Source organism: Lonchura striata, chromosome 18 (genome assembly GCF_050655825.1).
Source record: "Lonchura striata isolate lonStrDom1 chromosome 18, ASM5065582v1, whole genome shotgun sequence".
Taxonomy (NCBI): domain Eukaryota; kingdom Metazoa; phylum Chordata; class Aves; order Passeriformes; family Estrildidae; genus Lonchura; species Lonchura striata.
Window position 1 is genome coordinate 7,346,455 of NC_140720.1, and position 15,478 is coordinate 7,361,932.

A 15,478-nucleotide genomic window follows, 5' to 3' on the forward strand; every position below is an offset into this window, starting at 1 on the left:
TTCTTTCCCTTACATGAACAGGGCAATTAATCCTTTGTACTGCTAAGTATTATTTAATACACACACTGCCTTCCCTCCTCACTAATTTGGGGGGCAGTAGCAAGGTCTTTCTGTGTGTATTCAGCTAGTATGAGGAGGTTCATCAGGCCCTCTGGGCAAGGCATTCTGAGGATTGCCAATAACAATGTCCCCATGCCCCTGAGCAGGTAATCTCTGTGAGAAAACCAGGCTCAAATAGGTGGGTGAGATGATCTGGAGCTCTCCTGTGACTCCAAGTATCTCCTCTGGGCTGGAAACACAGCTTCAACCTGGGCTGGACAAAAAATTAGGAGGAAAGGGTTATGTTCATGATGGGTCACACCTGAGCTGCTTCTGGGAGCAGCAGAAAGTTTCTCCTAGATTATTTTCCCTCACCCCATAACACTTTTTTCCCCTAAAACCTTTCAGACTTGCGCTGGTCTCCAGCCCTTTGAGATGGAAGCAAAGCCTACCTAACCCCATGTTGCTGAAGTGGATGTGAAAATAAAGCATGTTGACTATTTTTGAGCCATGAGTAAGATCAAAATGCATGTCCTGACAGGCACTGCTGCTCAAGCCTGTCACCTGGGATGGGGTGGGTGACCCAGGGCACCCACTGCACCCCCCCAGGTCCAGAAGAACAGCAGCCAAACCCCAAACAGCCAGCAGAGTACATGGCACACCTGGTGCCTCACTAGGCACAGAGCATTTGGATAAAGATATTGCTTTTATTCCCTTTTTCATGTGCCACCTCTTTTATTTAATGTGTGGCTAAAATAGATGATGGAATAAAATTCCCAAATATTGAGGTAGAAGGATAAGACCCTGGACTTCCTGATCCTCTAGCCCAATAAGCCTGGTGACCATCCTGGGCCTAAGAAAGAGGGAAACAACTTTGGAAACTGAAGATGAAGTTTTGGCAAGGGCAGGTAAAACCAACACCAGCAGGAACTGGCTTGCTTATATTTTCATTTTCAAGGGGGTTATGAAGGATCTGTTCCATAAGAATCCCCAGTGCCGTCAGCTCCAGCAGCTGCCAGGTATTTAGCTGAGGGGTAATTAGGGAGGCAGAGGTTCAGAAGAGCATTCATGCATGTGCCCACTGAAATGGAATCCAAAACCATGGCTCTGAAACATGTTTTCACTTGGGAGACACCCCAGCTCAGGAGGTACACTTTACTGGAGAAGGGATCTTCAGTGCTGAAGAGCAGGATGGAGTTTTCTGCTCTGTAATTTTATCTTGGGCAAGGGCTTGTAGTCACTTTTCTATATCTGCCTCTTTCCATTTGTGAGTAAAAATCTGAGGGTTGCCTTCTGGTTTTTTTTCCTTTTGTAGTTTCTTACCATTGCTGCAATGAAAGCAGTCCTCAAACGCTATCATTAGAAGGTAAAGGCAGGGAAGCATTTGCACTTCAGCAGCCTTCAGGCTTCAGAAAATACCCTTTCAGTTTGCCCTTTCCCTTCAGCTGCAAAGGGCAGTGTTTGTGTCGAGCAGGGAGATGAGGATCAGGGGGAGGGTTTGGTTTGGGAAGGGGAGCTCGGCTGTGCTGTCACTGCGGGAGCACCTGCCAAGGGCTCTGGGTCACCTCCTGCATCCAAGCAGCTTTCCCTGCCCTGTGCAGCCAGCAGAGTGATCCTGCCAGGGCTTGGTGGTGCCTTGGCTGGGATTCCCCAGCTCAAATGGCACCACAGGAGCTGTCTGCACCCCTCCAGCCTCTCCCAGCGCCCCAGCAGCTGTGCTGTTCATCACCCAGAGCAGGGACTGGGGCCCTTCAGGCTGTGTTACAGCCCAGGAAACACTCACAGCTTTCCAAGGAGCCGGAATGGTGCTGGCTGCCTCCCCGTGGGAACAGCCCCTTGGCAAACCCAGGATACAAATCCCAAGGATGCAGCTCAGTAATTCAAATGTCACGACTTAGGTGCAGCTTTCTTCACCACAGCAGGTCTTACTTCATGTATTTATTTACTGTGAGTAACAGCAATGTATTTTTACTCAGACCCTTCTGATGCTCCAGAATTGATTTTGCAGCTCAGGCCATGGACTTTGAAGATGAACTGAAAGCAGCCCAGTCCCCAGCAATGGACACTGGGAGTGGTTCAGATCTGGATTTACTCAGCTTTACCTTTCTTTGCCATCAGCCAAACCAAAACATTGGATCTGCCTCTCCATGTTTGTAAATATTGGGCATTTGACAGCAAACTGTGATTGCTTACTCATTCAGGAGGGGGGAAAAAAGGGCCATAAAAGTAATAGACAGCCAAAATTCAAGAAGGTCTACAAAGAGGATTCCCTAGATTTAATCTCTGTCAGTGGGGCCACTTTCCCTGTCTGAAGAATGACACAATTTCCACCTGCTATGTCATGTTCAGATGTTGCGTGCCCAGGGTTTTGTGAAGATTCATTATGTTGATGCCATACAGTAGAGTTTAACAGTTATCCATGGATTTCCAGGAAAAGAGGTTATTTCCTAAGGCATCGTGTTGGGCTCAGCTCAATTCAGTAAATAAGTTGATGATTCCCTTGACTCCACTCCTTGGGCATTTCTTTAAGTGCAGCCTTGGAGCACACTGTTCTTAAATCAAAGCATAAAAATAACCAAACATGTATCAAGTGAATTGTAGCAGCTGGAGGAATGGAGGTAATAAACAAAGTTAAATCAAACTGATAACATTATCCTGTTACCAAAGAAGAATAACCATTACTCTCTAATGATGAAATACAAAACCTTTCTTGTGAGAAGGCATTGATTTTCCAAGAAAGGAAGAGGAGAGCAACCCAGAGATGTAATGCAGCATGTGTGGGCACCAAGAGGGTAAAACAATGACAACACTGAGCAAGTATCTCATCTCCAAAAGTTCAGGCTGCCTGACCTTTAGCAGTGCTCAGGATTGTGTGTTTAGCATGTCATCAAACAAGGCAGGCTTCCTCCAGCAGAGCAGTGCCTGGAAGCCACTGGAGTGGGTTTGGAGAGTGAGATTCCAGACCAGCTACTCAACAGACTTGGAAAAGCCACATGCCAGAAATAAACCCAACACAAAATACTAGTTTTGTATAATAGCTCTTTACCCCATGTTCATGTTGGTAACCTGGTTTCCATGGCATGCCCAGTGCAAATCCCAGTGCTTGGTGTGCTAGAGAACTGAGGGTGTGATAGGAACATCTTAAAGGACAGTTTAGGAGAAGGCAAATGACTGGATTTGTCCTTGGGATCTTGGGAGCTGGGAGTGTGGATTTTATGTAGTCACTGCCAGATTTGTGTGAGAGGGTGGGTGGGACAAGAGGGAACTGCTGGTGTTCAGCCCAAGGTTTAACACTCTAAAGCCAGGGTTGGGGATATGAGCACATCTCTCACAGCTGGGTAAGCTCTGGGTGGCATTTGAAAGCCATTCCATAGAGAAGAATAATGAGTGTGAAGAATTGTAGGGTAGCTTGAAGACTGACGTTAATTACCCACTAATTTTCCTGCTCTGATCCATGAAACACTTGTTGCTGATGCTCAGACAGATGGCTAGTCACATAGGGTGGGCTTCTCCTCTTCATTTCCATCTGCTATATTTCATTAAGACACCTAAAAATAAAAATATCCCTAATGTTATTTTTCCATGCAAGTTGCTGCTACAGTGACTTGATGCAACTGTGAATAGAAGAGTTTCCAAGAGACAAGATTTTCTTAATTAATTTGTGATCTGTGGCATGAAAAGCAACTGAAAATCCCTATATGAGATTCATCATGATCACTACACTTACTTCTAAGTGCTGTTTATCTAGAAGAGTCAGTTCAAAACAATTTTTTTCTGGTATAAGAAAAGAAAAGAAGCTGCTGTCTCTTCTGAGCAGAAGAAATTGCTATTTTTAGGCTCTAACCAGTTGTAGATGGTGCCTACGAAATGGAGATGTAATCAAGGAGATCCTTCAGGCATGAAATCTTCTTTCCCTCTGTGTAGTAGGAATAGATCCAGAAACAGCTTTTCTACACAGCTCTGAGCCTCTTGTCAGCCAGCACTGTGCCCAAAACTCCCCTTAGGGGGAATGCATTTTTGGGAGGTTGGTTGGTTCTGTCTTTCACAATTTTTTTGGCTGTAGCTGAAGTGTCTTTTTGAGTGTAGAAGCTGGGTTCTTGCACACATGGCTCTAACAATGTCAGAGTGTAGTGCCTGATGTATTGAAGTGTTTTCTTGGGGTGGAAAACACTTTGTGGTCCCCTCCACCCATATTGCAATTTATTATTTTCCAAAAGAAGCAAAAACCATAACCATTTATTTCTAGTCCTTCCATGCCTTTTCCACAAATTCTTTCAGAAGGACAGAAGTTCTCCCCTATTTCATGATGAAGTTTCAGTACGTTTTAGAACAAGGAACTGTTAGGTGGCCCAAAAGCCCCAAAGAAAGCACAAACAGAGAGAACAGGCAGTCCAGCAGTAACAGCTTGATGAGAGAAGCTCCAGGGACTCATCTAACACTTGGTCTCCAGAACTTTGGATGAAATCTGGGGCTGGTATCTTAATTTTGGGTTGTTTTTACTGTCGACTACATAAGCCATTGCCCTAGACTTCCTGAATGGTTACCACAGATATTTATCTGGGATGAAGATCTCTATAACTTTACTCTTTCAGAGTTTTTGAGGTCTGAGGCCAGTGCACTATTTTGGACCCCACAACCCAAATCACCACTCCTGCTGTGTCTCAGTGACACTGCCCACAGCACATAACCTTTGTTCTCACCCCTTCTTCATTAATTGCTTCAGCTTGGAAAAGCAAGCAATTTCCTCACCCTCCTGGCAACATTCCCACAAGGAAATTCCTCCTCCCAAGCCATAGCTACACAGCCAGTCACAACAATCCTTCCTCCTCTTGCATCAGGCCATTTCCCCATTTGCTCTGGCTCTTGCCACTCACCCCAGCCCATCACCCCAGGAGAACCTTTGGCTCCATTTGTGTGCCTGTTCATTCTCCTCCAAGAGCAGCTATTTGAGTTCCACCCTAAGAACACACTGACTTAGGCCCCAGTTTAGCAAAGAATTTTATCACATGCTCAAGTGTGGTTGACTTGGACCTTCACTCTGTTTTTAGCTTATCAGAGCAGGGGTGGGTAGAGCCCTTGTCCTCTTACGCATGCCCAGGTCCCGGGGAGCTGAGCCGTGGGTGAGCAAAGAGCAACGTGCCTGAAGCTGGGCAGGAGCTCAGATAAGGACTCTTGGCCTCCATCCAGCCATGGTGCCATGTCTTTTAAGGCCTAATTATCTCTACACCACACTGCAGATGTGTCAGCCTGATGGTGGTGACACTCCACAGGTTACTGGGGGCTTCCACCCCAGCTCACCACCTCTGCACGGTCATTAAACTCTGTGTAGTCTGTGTCTGCCCCAAACTTTGCCTTGGATGTTGGGAATCCTGAATAAGGACTTCAGGGTTAATACTGACTAACTTCAGAGCAGAGAATGCAGCTAAAGTAGGCAAAACCCAGTGACTGCCTCCAGTTCAGACACAAAGTAATCCAGTAGTACTATACCCAGTATTTTATTCTGCTTAAACCACAGTGAAACTGTGTCCAGTGAAGATGTGAAGATGTGCCCAGTGAAACTGGACACAGGAGCACCTCACTTTCCTGTAGAGCCTCATCAGAACAGGATGAGGCTTAATGACAATGGCTAAAGAAACAGAAAAGGCACCATGGATATCACTGAGCCACTCAGGACATTTACCTTGAAAGTCTGGCCTATTTAACTCAGCTCATATAAAAATTCCAGTAGTGAAGGGTGGAGAAAATTGAATGATGAATGAAGACACTTGTTTTCCTGAACAGAGCTGAAATGAAGAGGGTGGGTGGTAATGATCAGATTTCTTCTATAGGTCAGAAGTTCAATGTATCATCAGATTTCATGTCATGGGGCTGCTCTCTTCCTAACTGCATCCAGCCAGGACTCTGACATCACTGAGCTTTTACTCTGGGCTCCTTCCATAAGATATATACTGTAGTCACAGCACTAAACAATTTTAAATGTATTTTTAAAGGGTGAATCATTACCTTTCAATTCTACTGCACAACAGCAAATTAAACTAGTTGCTGGCTTGCATCCATATAAAATATAAAAACAAGTACTTAGCTGGATTGTTGCTGCAGCAAGTTTATTTTGTACAAATTTGCTACAAATATTAAATAACAAGCCTCTGGTAACTGTGATCTTGGATTCAAATGTATCTGGGATCTTTCAGAGATAGAGGAACCAAAACTCTCTGAAATGTGGCCTGAGGGCACATGGCCTGACCCGGGGTGGAGGGTGGATGAAGGAAGGGAGCTGACCTGGGTTTTTCAGTCAGTGATGGGGTATCTGAGCCAGCAGCACTCTTCACACATGTCCTGAGTGATCCCACCTCAAAACTGCATGAATTATTTATGCATCCTGGGGAGAGAAGCTGTAGCCACATCTCAAGCTGAAAAAATAAACAAAAAACTAACCCAAAGAAGCTGCAATAGCTTAGAACTTAGCTGATGACTGACTTTTTGAATAATTCAAGTTCAACAGGGACATCCATGGTAGACTCACATGACCTCCTATGGACATCTGTTCACTTGCAGAATAAAATGAGACCAAGGGAGCGTGTGAGCTCTCTGGCTGGCCAAATCACAATATTAAATTATGACAGAGGAGCATAAGCTCTGATACACAATGATATCATGGGGCAGTGGCTGAGAATCAAGTTGGGGTTCTCACCTTCATCCAGCTAACGAAGGTTAAACTACTAGTCCTAACCCCACTTTACATGGTTTATGTCTCCTGCAGAGCACCTTCGAGCACACCTCTGCTTTGAGAAACCTCTGTCTCATGTGGCAATTAACTCTCAAGGAGGTTTTACCCTTCCTACAACCAGGACAGACCATTTGTGACCTGCAGGGCGTTCTCTCCTTACTAATTCATCTCCCAAACATTTTCATACTGAAAAAAAGGCTTTCAAAGGTTTCAGCACGTTCTGGTTTCCCACGTGAGGAAGGACAAGGCTTTTGCTGTGGGATATCTTGGAGATGCAGCTTGGGAGAGCAGTGGCAGCCAAGAGGAGCAGAGCTGCACAGAAGACAAGTCTGTGTTCCTTGGATGATACGAATTTCTCTGAAAGTCAAGAAACCTGAAACTGCAGTGGCAACTCAGATTTCCTCCTGCAGTGGAGTTGAGGCAGGCTAATTTTAGTCACCATGCACTATGCAAACAATCATACTGGAGTTGAATCCATTTTGTAAGCGTTGACTGCCAAATTTGCTGCAGGGCATAGACTTTTCATATGGGTCTTAAACAGGTTTGAAACCAACTCTACAAGTCCATGGTGCTACTTTTCAGAAGGAGGGGGAGGCTCAAAGGAGCCCTGTGGGAAAGCTAACTTCCAATAGCAAAGGTCTAGGTGACTAGTTTAGATTATATACTGATTTTTTAGCTGGCCAGAATTAGCTGTTGGTGGGGTTTGCTGAATCTGTTTTTGATTCTATATATAATTTTTCTTAATTCCCCTCATGAACTCACACCACCAACCTGCAAGAGATGCTGGGACCATTGGTATCTGCATTACACCCAGGGTCTGCAGGAAAAAGGAAGCAGATCACTCCTGGGCTTGAGATTTATTCTCTAAATATTTGGCACATTCACAGACTTTACTTATAAGTGGGATTAATCTGACTTCCTAGGAAAGAAGTAGTTCTTTATAACATTGTTCTTAGACTATGATTCACAGCACTCATTTGAAACCAGAAGCAGACATGGGAAACACGAAAAGCAGTGAGGTAGGACACCCTTCTAGGAATCCCAGGTTTCATAATGGACAGTAAATTGTTACATTTCTCTCCAGTATTAAAAATATTTAGCAGACTTTCATCTGATAACTTTCACAGTGTCAAAAGTGATGCTATGGCTGAATTGTTCTTTGTGTTTAAATGAAACCATTCTTCACTATTTCTTATCAACTTCTCATGGAGACCTCCAGGAATTTTCCATTCTTAGCTTTGAGAATAACCACTTCCAGGTTTGAGGTCTTATCCATAACCTTTAAGGCATTCATCTGGCTAAATGAATCTGCACAGACCTGAGTGCAGAAAGGCACTTGAAATCCTCTACTCAAAATTATGTGGGACAGTAAAAGAAGGAGCTTGTTTTCAACTGTGAAACTGTGAAATGATGAAACTTCTGTTTTCTGCAGCTGATCTTCATTCTAAGTGCTTTGGATGTAGGGCTCAAGCCTAGTAGTCCAAGGAGAATTTCTCCTTGGGGTTTCCTCTGAATTTAGGCAGGACTAAGAGGAAAAAAATGTGCATGGAAAAACCTAATTTAGATACAGAAGTTGTGAAGCATCCAATTGCATTTAGGGCATGGGAAGGGACTACACTGAATTCCTCTGAATTCAGGGAGCTGCAGCATTGTGCATTTATTTCCCTTTAGGTGCAGATTTTGTAGGAGTCCAGCAATGCTCAAAAGACACTACCAGGATTAAAATAAGTAACTGCAGGACTGTATATACAACACATAGCAGCTACCCAGCCATTGGAAGGGTGGGATTCAGGAAAAATATATTTTCCATCATAAAAGCCTGGAACAATCCAGTTTGTTTGGGAGGACTTGGGCTGGTGGATGCTGAATGTCAGCATCCTGGGCAGCCACCACAGGAGGCTGAAGGCCATGCAGAAGGAAATTATTCACCTGCCTAATACACATTTGCCCAAAAATGTATCTTCCATGATAGTGGAGCCAAGTCTCAAATCAAAGAGCAGGGAGAAATAAAGAGCCTGTATGGAGATGAATGGTGTGTCTGTGCTGCTGCTGCTTCCCTCCCAGCATGGCTGTGCTCTATTTTTGTACATTTTCTGTGTCATTCCGTCGCCCCTCAGCTTCATATTAAATTTGACCTTTCTGCTACACTTGACTGGGGAAATGTAATCACCTGCTTTACTTTCTTCAGGGTTATACATCACTGTGTGTGACAAGGAGATAAGTCTACCTGGAAAATATGGTTGCATGTGAGACTAGGCAGGAAAAAATATCTGTGAGTAGGTCAGGCTCCACTTGAAGACCTGCCAGACCTGCCTGAGTGCAAATACATTTTTCAAGCTGGATGTTTAACTCCCACTGCCTCCCGTGAAAACTCAACAATTGCAGAAAATCTTCTTTTGCTTTGAACAGTGGAGAGAGACTCCAGTCCCTGCTTGCATAGCCCTGAGCAAGCATGGGAAAAGAGGGTTCTGTGATTGATGATGTTGCAAAGATTTGGGAAGTTAGGAAGGAAGGAAAGGAATATTTTAGGTCTCATGCAGTGGCTAAATACACCATTGTGCAGCTCATGGTCTGGAACTGAGGCTGTGATTTGCACAAAATAAACATCACCCAAAAGTAGCTAAATACCTAAGTGCATCCTTGAGGATCAGGGAAATATTCCCTGGGATAACAACCTCATGCAAACAGCTCTGTTAGAGCATTCTTACCCAATTTCAGTGATCTCTTCTAATTAATGCAACTATGAAATATATTCATCTAGTGCAGATTTGATTTGTTGTATACCGAAGATGTTATGTGCTGAAACACAGTGACAATTCTGAAATGATGGCAAAGCTAATCCAGCAGGAAAGGTGAAGGGACACCTAAAGCAGTGTCCATTATATACATGCAGGAGCAGAGTAGATCTGCTGACCTGATCTGCACTGGGATCCAAGTTGCTACAACTGCTTATTCTTACTGATCTTTATAGTATCTTGATTTAGTGCTCTCAGAGTGCCTGGATATTCAGGTTTTCACTTCTAACAGATGGGACAGGGTCAACTGCAGCAAGTGCAAGAGCAGAGCTTGCACAAAGGGAGGTTTGAAAGCCCTTAATTAAGGTGAAGAAAATACTTTGGTGTCACAACTTGTTCCACTGGCTTTTCTCATGTAGAAGCTCTACTTAATGCAGAAATAACCAAAGATAAAGCCAAGTCGATACAGAAGCATCATCCAACAAAAACAAAGGCAGTTTAGCTAAAGTTGGTTTGCGTATATGTGGGCTTGTTAATACTCTTCCTACCTAAATGGGACTAATTATTTCTCTGATTATTATGCAATTGTGTAGCCTTGGGATCATTGATTACAGATGCACTCCTTGTCTTGCTGTTTTGCCTGAATCCAAGCAGAAGAGAGGGATGCTCCTCTGGAATGTGCTGCTACTCCTTTTGGCTGCAGCCTTGACCTTATAAAAGAGGAACAGCAAACGGTGAGTAAGCTGAGCTATTTATAGCTGAATTAATTATTTTGATGTGCTATGACAGCAATGGAATCTGTTTTCTATTCACTCAATTAATGGCAATGGAAGAAGCTTTCAATACCCTTTAACAGTGTTTCTTGGATGCAATACAAAGATTTTCTGAGTGTCTTAAGATGTAGGATTTTGAAATACAGGAACAGGGAGCACGAGGTGTGCTGTGTTTCTGGCTGACATGACTAGAACTGAGGAGCTGAAAGGGGGGTGCTGCTGTGAAAGAAAAAAATCCACAGTTTGGCAGACAGCAAATCTGTGCAAACCTCTGTGTAAAATTCTACACAGGTCAAAGCTCAAGTGGCTTCTCATAAGGTGCTTGGTGGACACCATGGAGTTTGAAATACAAAACTTTACTATTCCCAAGTGGGGAAACTGAGGCAGAGTGAGTAACTTCACAAAGGTTGCAAAGCAAATTAATGGCCAGAGAGTGACAATCTTAGCCCATGGTCTCGGAATCCATTGGAGAAGACGAACTCCCTTTCCTGCCACTGTGCTGTTCCTGTGCACAAATTCTGTGAGGTGTGAGCTGCTGCAAACAACCTGGGAAAGGTGGAGGGGACAGAGGGGGATGTCTTGGCTGAATTTTTTTCTTGCCCATTACTGAGGATTTCAGCAATAAAAACCTCCCCCCGAGCACTGTGATGTGCTTTCTAGGTCTCGGAGGAAGTTGTTAATAAAAGCTGTTGCTGCTGTCTGTTTTTCGAGCTGGACAGGATGGACTTTTTCTTGTTTTAAGTTTTTGAATTAAAAAAAATACATGGAGTGAGTGAGAGTTCATAATATTTAACCAAGACAGAATTTGAAATCCTAAGTTTTTGTGAGTTATTTCTGGTAGAAAAGCACTGTTGAAATTCAGGTTCTCTGTGGGAAATGAAAAAACAGAAAATTCCACAGACACAGGAGGGTTGAATTTACAGCCTTGGAAGAAGCTTGGATTGATATAAAAATACAATACACAGACATTAAGCAGAAAAATCATAAATTTATGTTTCTATAGTTGTAAGAATATGCCTTAATTAAGAGACTATTAGATAAGATGGTGAAGGGTTTATAATGTAGTAATGTAATTGTAGAGATTAAGCTAAGAGTTTAGAAGTTATAACAGAAGTGTATAGGTGTACGTGCAACATTAGATAAAAACATCCACAGTGCAGCAAAATTAAGTAAAAGTGATAGGTTAGAAAAGCAAAATAAACTTTCTAGCAACTATCTACTGGATTAGAAAGTTATATATTTGCCTTGTAATGAAGAACTTGTGACTACTTTGAGCTATGGCTGACTGCTTGCTCGCATAGATCTCATGGCCTCTGGTGTTTGTCTGAACAATAAATTGTTCTTAACCCCATGATAGTCCCATCTCTTCATTAAATGCAGCAATAATAATAATAATCCTCCCCCTCCAAGGTTTATAAAATAGCTTTTCTTCCTTGCTCCTCCCCACACTCTGGGTGTTCCACAGCTTGTCCCTCTCCATGACCACAAAACTCCTGCCAGATTTGCTGTGTATTCCAAGGCTTGCTTCACTGTGGCAAGAGAGAAGGAAAAATATCTGCTTTCTCCACTTTTTACAACTTTGATTGGATCCCTGAAATCTCTGCACTTCTCAGATTGCTTTTGGTGACCTTTAAGGCTCTCAGAAAGCAGGTGCTGTTTGTGAGACCTTTCTGTGACTGTTCTGTGCTTTGTTTCCCTTTGATTCATCCGTTTTAAACTCCCAGGTCAGGCAGTGGCAGGTACAGTGCAATATTCATGAGAGGCTGATTTATGCAGGCACAAGGCTGTGCAGCAGGATTACAGGGTACACTGTGTTACATGCAGCTTTAATTTCTTTTTATGACCAAAGGATACAGCCAGAGTTTCTCAAATATGGAATTTATGAGACCCTCATTCATGCAGGCTTTAAAGGGCCTCTGCCTCTGTGTCCTGCTCAGATGGGGAGATGTGGGGAGGTGGGGTGAGCAGCCTGTGCAGCCTCTGCCAGTGTGAACAAACCTGCATAAAAACACACCCAGAGCAGCCAGCTGGACACTGAAATGGGCTCTGCACGCACAGCCCAGGCACTTCTGAAGGATCCATGCAGGATCCCAGCCCTGCTCTGAGTTACAGAAAATCAAATTCTGTGAAATATTTGAGTCAAAAATCTTCCAAGAAGAAGATTTTTGAACAGAAGGCATCTTCAGTGGAACGCAGTGCCAGAGGTTGACTTCAGGGCTTTTAAAACCTATGACAGTGCAAACAGAGGGTGTCTGTGGTAAGTACAGACATTTGGTCCTCTCAACCTCTGTCCTGTGCACCTGTAGACATTTTGCTCCTCTTCTGGCTTAATTTTGCACTTTGTATCTTACCTGCAAGTCCTTTCTTCTGAGAAGAAGCCTCTCTGCTCACACAAGGAGCAGGGTTTTTTTCCAGTAGCTCACCAGGCATGGTTACTCACCTGGAATTTGCATTGGAGATTATCAAACAGCCTGGCATAAAAATTCAAGATATTAAACAAAATACCATGGCCTGGGAACGTGGATGTTGACGTGGTGAATTACCCAGCCCTCCCTCACTTGGAGTGTTACACATCACATTACATGTACTTGCATGCCACAGGGCTATTTTGGGGAGAGAGATGATTCTTTGGAAAATCACAAAAAATCTTGTAGTGGAATTGGAATCCCTGGTGCATTCAGCAACCTGTCAGCGGGTTCCTGATGGGAGATGCCCCTGGCAGCCTGTGACTCTCTCCAGCTCCAGAGTCCCTGGGGGAGGAGAAAGGGGACCTGTTCCAGCCTTCATAAGCACAGTGGAGTAATTTCCAAGTCTGGTTTCTCACAACAAGGCTCTTTCTTTTCATGGTACTCCAGGATGGTCAGTGGGTGGTGCTGGCAGTGGGCCCTTGATCCTCTTATGGATGCTGCAGCCACCTCTGAGCCCAGCCTGGACAAGTGGAAAAAGGCTTACCCATCTTCAGCTTCTATTTCTGCAGAAGGGGAGCTTTTCTTTCCATCTTCGCTGCCTGCCATGCCATCCAGGAAAACAAAAAGGTACTGCTAACATCTGCCACTTTCTCCTCCTACACCCAGGCTCTTTCTCAGCTCCCTATTAAACCCCTTCCCACGCAGCAGCGTAGGCAGCTCCTTCGTGTACATCTTGGAGTACGCATTTCCCCCCCTCCCCATCCCTTGGGAGCAACATTTGCAAGAAATGACTGGTGAGGGTTTATTTTTGTTCTTTGCTAAGACTTTTTGGTTCGTGGGCTCCTGGTTCTGCAAGTGCAGCTCCTCCCCCAGCGCTCAGCCTGTGCTCTGGACGTGGTGGTGCCGACGTGGATGCTCCTGGAGACCGGGCGGGGGTGGGAAGGGATGCAGCAAGGGATGGAGAACATTCCAATTGCTAAGCCATGCTCAGGTGCATTTCCTTCTACCAAGAGGGGTTACTAAGGAAACAAGGAGGCAAATTTCTGGGAAAAACACAGACATTCCTAATGAGCAACAAGCGCTCTACATGTCTTTCAGCTTGGATGTTTGGGGTCTGTCCTTTGGTCTCCTGTAATTGAAAAGAGTCTGATTTTTGAACCTGCCTTCACCCTGGCTTGTTCCTGGGGCTGTTGCAGGGTGCTGAGGCTCCACATGAAACACATAAGCTCTGAGTCACTTCTGCTCCTGGCAGAGGGAATGGGAGAATCCATCTGGGCTCATTCCATCCTGGAAAACTTGCCATGTTTTGCAATTTGCACTTGGGTTTTTTTTTTCTTGGTTTGTTTTTTTTTTTCCCTCCTCCAGTCAGAGCAGGCTGGCTTCTCCTGAAGCTGGCATGGCTTTTTGTTGCAACAGGAAAAAACCCCATCAAAATAAACCTTGCTGGAAAGTTTAAGCCAAGAGATTCAAAACTGAACAAAAAGGTGCTGCTGTGCAGGGAGCTCTGCAGAAGATGCTCAGCTGCTTTCCCACAGCCCCATTCAAGCCCAAATCATTGCCAATCATCAGGTCATATGTACCTTGCATTGTTTCTGAGATTTTAAGGAATAAAAAGTTCTGATGAAAAGAAATTGCATGAAGGGTACAAGCTAAAGGCAGCACTGGAGGAGGTTGGACTCACTGCTCTGCTCTCGTCCTGCACAGCTCAGGGGGTGTGAGGCCTTGGGCTGTGCAGGCAGGACTGCAGAGCAGAAACCTGCAACTCCCCCAGGACTTGCCAGTCAATGGAAATGAGTGATTTACTGTAGCAGAAATAGCAATTATCCTTGGAAATGAAACAAGATTAATTGCGTCACAAACTGCAATCTCAAGAGCACCTACTTCATAACATCAGAACAGGAAGAGTTTTAGATCTAGTGTTACTCTAGAAGGAGGAAAATACATTTTTCAAGCCAAGTAATCAGATCCAAGCACTGAAAACAATTCAGAAAATGCTGTAAAAGGAACATGAATAGGAGTGACATCATTAAAAAGGAATATTAGAAAAGGATTTATAATCCCCAAATGAAGTTCTCCAATACAGAAGCAAAGAAGAATAATTATTTGTTTTTAAATTTTCATTTTGTTTCCTGAATAGTGTGTTTAGTTTGGGGGAGGGTGTGACACAACTGTGTATTTTCCCACCATTCAGAAAGTATAATTCAAGTTATCACAAGGAACACTTGCTCATTAAAAAAAAATAATCTAAGCTTGTGAACCTGATGGGTTTTGCAGTGTGGTTCACTTGGTGGCTTCCAGAGTGTTTTACTCAAACAAAAGGAAAGTTCAAAGACAATGGTTCAGTTTATCTTACTATGTAAAATTCTTTTCCTGTGAACACAGAAAATTACAAGTGACAGTTTTTGATAGATTTACAATGCCATTATATTGCACCGAGGCCATACCAAAGACATATTTGTTTTAGGCTTTGCTATCAAGAAATTTAAAATGCCAGTTCATTGGAAATTAATTCCAGAAGAAAGGAAGGGGGAAGTTTGTTGTTCTTCCATATTAGCTATTCCTGCTAACCCGTGTACAAATGGCAGTGGGCATAGGGAGAAAGTGGAGAGCAACATGTTGATTTTGCAGCAGGGAAGGGCAGTGTGGAATTTATCTGCATGGGAGGGTGTTTTATCTGTTTCATTTACCTGCACTGTAACCAGTGACAAATATCTCTTGTCCAGCTCTGATGGTTTCTAGTGATAGAAAAGGCGTGTGTGAAGGAGATCAGCTTCCCCTAGAGGGATCAGTGCTTTT

At 43.8% G+C, this 15,478-nt stretch overlaps 1 long non-coding RNA gene across 1 annotated transcript in view; it reads left to right on the forward strand.

Moving 5' to 3' along the window:
* The first annotated feature begins 12,427 nt into the window (after positions 1-12,427).
* LOC146765825 (uncharacterized) overlaps positions 12,428-15,478 on the forward strand; it is a 36,203-nt gene continuing 33,152 nt past the window's right edge. The window contains exon 1 of the long non-coding RNA XR_014949326.1: positions 12,428-13,309. This is a non-coding gene — a long non-coding RNA (uncharacterized LOC146765825). The remainder of the gene's footprint in view (positions 13,310-15,478) is intronic.